The sequence below is a fragment of the Mus musculus genome, chromosome 9, assembly GCF_000001635.26.
Source record: "Mus musculus strain C57BL/6J chromosome 9, GRCm38.p6 C57BL/6J".
Classification (NCBI taxonomy): domain Eukaryota; kingdom Metazoa; phylum Chordata; class Mammalia; order Rodentia; family Muridae; genus Mus; species Mus musculus.
In genome coordinates this window covers 120,072,104-120,081,107 of record NC_000075.6, presented here as the reverse complement: position 1 = coordinate 120,081,107, position 9,004 = coordinate 120,072,104, and positions in this window count along the sequence as shown.

Genomic DNA, 9,004 nt, shown 5'->3' with positions numbered 1-9,004 from the left:
GGCTACTGCACAAGCTAGTGGCAGAGCTTGTCCTTAGCTTTGTTCCCATGGCACATCTTTTACAGTCATACAGAATACACGAGTCGCAGGGCTGTGAAGGCTTGCATCCAGATTTTCAAAGAAAAAAAATTTTTTTGTTTTATTTGTATATGGGTTTGTGTGCCACATGAGTGTATGTGCCCTAAGAGGCCAGAAGAGGGCGCCAGACACACTGGAGCTGGAGTTGTGAGTGGCTGTAAGCCACTGATTTACTTGGGTGCTAGGTATGAAAGTTGGGTCCTCTGGAAAAGCAGCTAGTGGTTTTGACTGCTGAGCCATTTCTCTAGGCACTGCTTCCAGATTTTTAAGGAAAACATGGGATGCCTGCCAATGTGGAATAGAGTCACAACTCTGTAGGGAGCCTCTGAGAAGCCAGTGTGTGTCTGTGAGGATGAAACTCTGGCTGCAATGGGGACTTCCGTGGGTGGTCACCTTTGCTACCCAGAAGCTTTGGGCAGGAGGCAGTCCCATCCATCAAGTCTCACGCCACCACACCCGACTTGTCGGTTCTCAACACTGGAATCCTGAGTATCTGGGGTCTCATCAGAAGCATGATGCTTGTATCTTCTCCCTAGTTTCTTATGCTTGTTTCTAGTTTTTTTTTTTTTTTTTTTTTGGTTTGGTGTTTTGTTTTGTTTTTTGAAACACAGACTGTCTCTATAGCCAATTAGCAGCAATCTGCTGACTCCCAGCAAGCCAGGCTCCCAAGTTTCAGGCACAAGCCAATATTTAGTTGTTTCAGAGTTTTAAGTCTTGCAACAGTCTCTCTCTCTCTCTTTTTTTTTTTTTTTTTTTTTTTAGTTTTACACGCGTATACACTGCACTTTCTCTTCGCTTGCATCAAGGTCTGCAAGACTGTCTTCCTACTGCTTTCTTAGCATAGCCACCCCGGTACAAGAGAAGCTGCTGGTTTTGCGTGTTGATTTAGAACCTGATTTGTTGCTAAAAGCGTTTTTATCAGATTTCAGGGTTTTCTTCCTTCCTTCCTCCCTCCCTCCTTCCTCCTGATGTCGTGATCAAGAAAGCTAACAAGTGACAAAGTCCATTGATGTTTAAAAATCACTCACCTAGCACCTGTGTTCTGTGAAAGGATTCTGGTTTTAGGTGTACAAGGCAGCCTGCTGCAGATGAAAACACTCAACCCAAATAGCCTTTTATAACTAGTTCCATCTCAACAACAACAACAACAATCCGCTAACTCCACTCTCTGGTGTTGAAGGAGCATTCCTCCAGCTGGTGACAACTGGCATGTATGTGCGGGTGCTTACATTTATGAATGTGCATCATATGAATACAATGCCCGTGGAGGTCAGAAGAAGGAATTTGACCCCCCCTGAAACAGGAGTTATAGACAAATGTGAGCCACCATGAGGTGCTGGGAGCCAAATCCATGTCCTCGGGAGGAGCACTCAGTGTTCTTAGCTGCTGAATCATCTCTCCAGCCCCAAATTGTTTATTTTTTAATTTTAAAGTAACCAGATAAGTATCACGAATGACACCATAAGTCAAATAACACACAACGTCAAGATCCCTTAAAACTCATAATATCATGTGCACTCCCCCCAGCCTTGAGCAGGCTGAACAAACCCCCAATGGTTTTACAACCTAGCTGGCCTCCCAGCATTTGCAGTTCCCTACTGGAGCTTTGAGGAGTTGACCACCTGGTGATCTTGCTTTGCAACTCAATCCACCTGAAACAAAGGATAGATCTGTGGGTTTTCCCTATATAAACACAGCGCTGAAAATTGAACTTTGAACCTTGATCAGAAACTTTGTCTTGGCTTCATCCTTCTCTCCTACCCCATTCCTTTTTCATTTCCAATCCCCTTTCAGGTAACCCAGTTAATTCATGGCTACTGGACAGCTACAATATCGTATTCTCATTTTGCACAAAATAACTTTAATGTCACTTGACACACACACCAGCTGAAATCTCTCTCCGTAAGAGTCTAAATGCAATTAGTCAATGTGAGGAAAGATTGAAGAACGAGGTTTTCTGGCTATCATAAAAGATGTAGCAGCCTACACTATAGTGTGAGACCCTACCTCAAAAAAACAGCAACAAAAATAAAAAACAACAACAACAAAAGCAAACCTAAGAGCTTCTTGGTTGGCCACAAGAACAGGATCGTAAGACCCTATTGCTGAAGACAAAACACACGTTGGTTGCAGAATACAGAGAAGCCATGCTGGAACTGCGCTGGAAGCTTCATCCCTTCTGTATAGCCTTCATGGAAGCTACTTTGCAGGTAAGTGGGAGAGCAGGGTCAGCAATGGTCTTCCTCGGTATCAGACCTTACATGCTACAATAGCAACTTGCCAGACAAGGCGTGCCTACCAGTACAATAGCAGTACATAGGTTATAGGGGTAGCCTACTCATCTACACTTGGACCTGATGCCCACTCTGCAGAAGAAAGGTCATGCTTGGTGTTGTGCATCTGGTCAAAGGCCCACAACTGGGGAGGTCAAAAGCAAAAGAGGGCATGCAACTTTTGTATTGCTAAATGAACATTGTCAGACTGCCTTCCTAATATTCATGTTTCTACCTATAGACTGGTGCAGTTCTCAGCCTTTTCAAAGAACCGTTTCTTTGTTGCAAACGGAAGTTAATGTGGCAGAGCCCTTGTACTCACGAGCTCACAGGAGCTGTGGTTGCCTGCAAGAGTCTGCACAAGCCTGAGCCCAGAAACATCTTCACAGACAGGTGAAGGTCTCATGGATTCCCCACCCCACCCAGGGGAGTCCTTGAGAAGCAGAAGTCTGTGGCAGGCTTTTCCCTGGCCAATCACAGGCCTCCTGCTGCACTAATATTTAAATTAATTGAATGTGGCTTAAATTAATTCGATGGCTTCTGAAGCCACTGTGAGTTCATCTCGACCTGATGGGTAACTTCATGTCCATGTCCACATGAATGGCCCTGGTTAAGTGGGTCAGGAAACAAAAATAGAAACAAAGTAAAAAGACATGGGGGAACTTGTTGGGAGAAATGCGGGTTGTCCACAGTGGGATAAGTAAGGGAGTTGGAGGGATGTGTGTGACCAGAATGGATTACATAAGCATGAAATTATCAACGAATAAATTAAAGTAGGAAAACAAAACCTAAGAGCTGGATTGTAGTCACATGGTGGAGTGCTTGCCAGGCATGTCCAGGCTGAGTTCCACTCCCAGCTCTTACCACAGTGGGTTGTACGTGGTGGGCAGGATTTTGCGTGGTGGCTGGGCTTCTGGTTTAATGTGTATTCAATCACAGCACTTTTTTTCTTTCTCTGGAGACATCTTCTGAGTTGAGATGAGAGTTTGGGCTTTTTAGGTTTGATTTCACCCACAATAGCACTTCGCAAAATGGCATTAGCAGTTGCCGCTGGATAAAGGAGTGGAGACCCACCTGTTACATTGTTGTAACTAGCCTTTCATACCAGAGAGCAGACAGGCATGCGCACTTGAAATTCTGTTGGCTTAACACTTCATCCTGCTTCTCTTCAGGCACATTGTCTTTTCTCTCCACTTTTTGCGTGTGCATGTGGTTGCATGTTTGTGTGGGGCACACACATGTGTGTATGGAGGTCAGAAGTAAACTTCAGGTGTAGTCCCTCAGGACCGATCTTAGTTTTTTGAGACAGTATCTCTCATTGGCCTGGAGCTCACAGAACAGGTTAGGCTCTGTGGCCATTGAGCCCCAGATGAGCTCCCGTCTTTGCCTTCCTGGTGCTGGGATTACAAGCGCATGCCACTATGTGATTTTCACATGGGTTCTGGTATGAATCCCGGGTCCTAATGCTTATACAACAAACACTTTGTGGATGGCGTCACCTCAGCCTTTTTAAAAAGTCTTCATTGTTTCATGGCCTAGAACATTAGAGGTACCGCTGATTAAGCTGCTGTTTCTAACCCTTCTCTACTTCTCACCAGTGCTTCTGACATCTTGAAATGAAGATCAATGTTGTGTGTAGTTTTGCTACTCCACTTTAAGCTCTGGGAGGATTGCGCTACCAGCCTCTACCCAGATTCCCCTGAATCCACGGATACAAAACAACAACAACAACAACAGCACACACACACACACACACCAGTTAATCTTAAAATGCCTTTGCTATCTCAATGACTGTGAACTCGCAAACCTCCCCAGGCATACTTGGATAGCGTGGCCATTGGCCACTCCAACTGAAAACTCAGTGGCTGGTTGGCTTTATCTCCTCCTGCTTCTGCCTCCTTCCTCTTCCCCCACCCTGCATTCTCTCTTCATCCTCCCTCCAGCCCCTAGGTAAGCCCCTCCCACTCCCCAAAACAGGTAGGGAGCAACCAAGGATGCCTCACACTGAGCTCTGACCTCCACATGTGCCCAGTCCTGCATGGCCATGGGCAAGGGACAATGTGACATGTTTCCTGCCCCTGGAGCAGAGCCAGCAGGGCATGGACTTCCATGAATGTTTATGGTTGTAAGGCTTGGTTGTATATTTTACTCTTTTGGGGGAGTGTCTTCTCTACCAAGGTTAATAACTCCATGATAATCAGAGACAGCTTGAATCCAGTGAGGGTGTGTCTAATGTCCTTAGCAAAATGATGAGCCGGGCATGGTGGAGCACTTGGGAGGCAGAGGCAGGCGGATTTCTGAGTTCGAGGCCAGCCTGGTCTACAGAGTGAGTTCCAGGACAGCCAGGGCTACACAGAGAAATCCTGTCTCAAAAAACCAAAAAAAAAAAAAAAAGATGAATGCTGTGTGACCTTCAGGACAGCCCATAAAGCTGTAGGAAAGAACTCTAGTTGAGTTCAAAATATTTATAAACATGATTTCTCAACTATACAAAATATAAGGATGCAATATGAATTACATGAGGGACTTGACTTCACAGACCTAACAAAACAGAGGCAGCATCGATATAGTCAGCTTGTCAGAAAGATCCAGAAAGAGATAAGGAAATTTAGACAGTGGTGATCCCAGGGCAGGACCTCACCCAGCTAAGTTTATTGTCTGTGCTTGCAAAGGCAGGCAGGCCTCTGAATTCATTTGCAACATTAAAAAAATATATATTTATGCTGGCTATTTTTTCCTAAGAGTCAAGGGTCTAAGGACATGGAATGCTGATTCATGGGATGGTCAAGATGGAACCAGGAGTAAATTACTGGATTGATATGTAGATAAAAGACTGGGCCATGGTCTACAAGGAGAAAGCTACTGAGAGAACTGTTTGGAGAACAAACACAACTCTTTAAGAGTTTTTTTTTTTCTAACAAGATTTCTGGCTTTTGTCGGAAAATCCAAGAATTTATTCTAGCAACTTTTCTGACTTTGGTGGGAAAACCCACGAGCTATCCAGAGAGCTTTTAGGATTTTTTTTTCCTAGCAGGAGAGAGCTGTCTCTAGCAGAGAGCTGTCTTGAGCAGACTGCAGAGCCAAGCGCTATCTACAGAGCTGTCTGGGGAGCCATCTCCAGCAGAACACAAGGCTGTCAGCTTGAACCCTGCGATTGACTTCAAGTTGTTTCTTTTGCTGCCCCTAAGCACTCCTTCCTCAGGAGCCCCTCTTCTAGCTAAAGCTGATTCCTAGTACACATATACATGAGAACACACATCAATAGACACACAAGCATTCATGCACAGATATGTACATACACACACTCACACACCACCATATACACACAACTTACACACGCACATACACATACAACTCACACACACATACACACACAACTCACACACACATACACACACAACTCACACACATATACACACATTCATATACACACACAGCACACACACACACAACACACACACACAGACCAGAGTTTGCTGTGCCTACAGAGGCAAGGATTTGTCATCAGCTGCAGAAGAAGAAACGACAGAGGGCTTTGGTGGAGAGAAGAGCACACGGCCATAGTGTTTATCAGACAGACTTGGTAGTGTCCTTAGGAATGTCTGTTGTCTGTGGGGCCTGTTTTGTAATTTACTGAGGCAGCAGGGCAGTGAGGAAACTCGCCATCCCAAGAGGTCCTTCCATCTAAGTTTAACCCAGAGTTCCCACTCCCAAGGTAGGCTGTGGAGACCACAAACTGTGGATGACCAGCTACAGAAAAATACTGATTCAGGAGACTGTTAAGTAGAGAATGGCCTTCCAAAGCCTCCCTCTCTCACAGAGGCAGCAGGACACCTCCAGATACTGCTGATCCTTATTTCTAATGGCCGGCTTTCCTTTACTGGCTGGAGCAATTGGTTCTGAGAAAATGGCCGTGTTGGTTTTAATAGGTGACTTTATTCTGAGTTCCCATGTGGGCATATATATATAGTCTCATAGTGAAAATGTTTCCGTCAACAGCGCACCACGACTTCAATGGTAGTTCCAAGAGATCATATCTCCTAATGACGTGGGTGCTTCTCAGTTTGTGTAAGGGCACCCTGTGATATCTGATAACGACAGAAGTATCTAGTGACATCTTTCTTAGGTGAGTCTCCTCTGTTAAGGAACACATGACTGTATGTCACATGTACCTTTTCTTCATACAGAATAAGAACTGCTGACTGGGAGTGGAAATTGAGAATTATTTTTGGAAATAATTATTGGAAATTGACCTTGTTTTTCTTCAAAACCTCTCCAGCGCTGAGAGACTGAAGTGTGCTCTCAATGTCATGTGACCCAGTTCTGGTGGCAGCACAGGATCCTTAGGCCTGGGAGATAGCCCCTAAAATACTTTCATTTTCCTTCCTTCCTTCCTTCCTTCCTTCCTTCCTTCCTTCCTTCCTTCCTTTCTTCCTTCCTTCCCACCTGTTCTCTCTCTCTCTCTCTCTCTCTCTCTCTCTGTTATTGTTCTTTTGGTTTTGTTTTGGGGTTTTTTTGGTTTTTTTGGTTTTTTGGTTTTTTGGTTTTTTTTTTTTTTGGTTTTTCAAGACAGGGCTTCTCTGTATATCCCTGGCTGTCCTGGAACTCACTCTGTAGACCAGGCTGGCCTCGAACTCAGAAATCCGCCTGCCTCTGCCTCCCAAGTGCTAGGATTAAAGGTGTGTGCCACCACACCCAGCTTTTTGTTTCATTCTTTTGAGACACAGTTTCTCTGTGATTCTGTGTAGCTTTGACTGTCCTGGAACTCACTATGTACACAGGCTAGCCTGGAGCTCAGAGGTCCACCCGTCTCTGCCTCCTAAGTGCTGGGATCACAGGCGGGTGCCACCACCTCCCATCCTAAGTACATTCGTTTCTTGTTTTTAAATTTATTTTTTACACTCCATATTCTATCCCCCACCCCACCCCCATGCACCCTCCGACTGCTCTACATCCCACACCTCCACCCCACCCCACCCCGCTTCCAAGTGGATGTTCCCAACCCCCAAGCCCACCTGACCTAATCTCCCTGGGGCCTCCAGTCTCTTGAGGGTTAGATGCATCATCTCTTACTAAAGTACGTTCTCAAATGCATAAATGGTTGTTCTTTAGGAAGCCATGGGAAATCCTCACTTTGTCAATAGCAAATCTAGAGATGTACATTGGGAATCTGACTGGTCCCAGGTCCTCTGGGCCCTGAGTTCACTTCTGCTCCCTAATGTGTGGCACACCTGAGAATGTGCAGCTCATAAGCTGATGGGTGGAGCCCAGATGACACCCCGGCCCGCAGGTGCACAGGGCAGACTTAGATTGTCTGGTTCTCAGCTCTGGCTCTTTGACCTGCTGCCCAGCCTGTCTCAGCCCAGGCCTCAGGCAGCAGTTCACCTCATTGCCTCAAGAGGGAGCTCCAAGGTTGCCAAGATAGGAAATTGTTGGAAGCGGGTGACTGACCAGGCCAGCCTTTTCCTGTCCCCAGCTGCAGCTGCCCCCTTGGAGAAGCAGTGGTGGCCACTTACTCTGCCTGTGGGCCCTGAGGGCACCTGCTCTGGGCTCTAGAACCTTACAGAAGCCACCTTGTTTCCAAGGCCAGATGTTGCACATGTAAATCTCTGATGTGAGTGGCAGGTAGCCTCAAGTTGTCCCTTTAACTTCCTTCAGCTTCAGTCTCCTCACCTGAAAGGAAAGACTGAAAATTCAAACACAGGTGCCAACCAGGGAGAAAGGAGGAGAGGCAGGGAGGGTGGGGGATGGGATGGGAACCTGAGTAAGATACAAAGATACAACAAAAACTCCAAACCGTTCTTCTGAGTGGGCAAACCGCCATACACGTAACCTCAGCACTTGGGAGGTGGAAACGGGAGGATCAGGAGTCAAGGCCATCCTCAGCTCCATACTGAGCTCCTGGATAACCTGATAAATTAACATCTGACTTTATATCTCAATCTCCAGGGCTACTGTGATAACTGTGACAATCTGGGGCCTTTGTTTTGTTTCTGATGATTTTGGAGCCTGGAAGACCAAGCTCCAAGTGTCAGTGGATTCGTTCTGAGGATTCAATCTGTGGGTTGCAGGCAGCCATGGCTCACTGTGTCCTCTGTGTCCCCGTCCCCCCCCCCCGCCCCCAGGTTGGTCTCAAACTTGGATGAGCTTGGAGTCCTCGTCCTCCACCTCTGAGTGCTGGGATGGTAGTTGTGCCTCGCCTCACTGGCTTGCAGGTGCAGGAGATCAACCCAGAGCAAGCACTGTACTTACCAAGCCACACCCCAAGTCATCATTTTCAGAGGAGACCCTCACATGTGAGTGAAGGCTAAGTGTAGCTTGGGAGAGAGGGTGGACTGTGAGGGGGGCAGGGGGGGCAGCCTTTGGAACACCAGCAGCTCTGTCCTTGGTCTGGTGCCGTTTCCCTGTTCTGGTAAATTCTGACTTCACTACTGCTTCCTAACATAGGGCACAACTGAGAACATAACAGATGCCCAACCTGGACCATTTCCCCTTATTTATCTACGTAAAACTGAGTCTCGGTACATTCGAGTTGCAGGATCCACCTTAGCCTCTGGGTAGTGGGGAGAGGGCACACAGCTGGGTGCTCCCCCATTAGAATTTAAGATGATTTTTTTTTCCTAGTAAACAGAGCTTTCAGAAAAGCAGAGAGA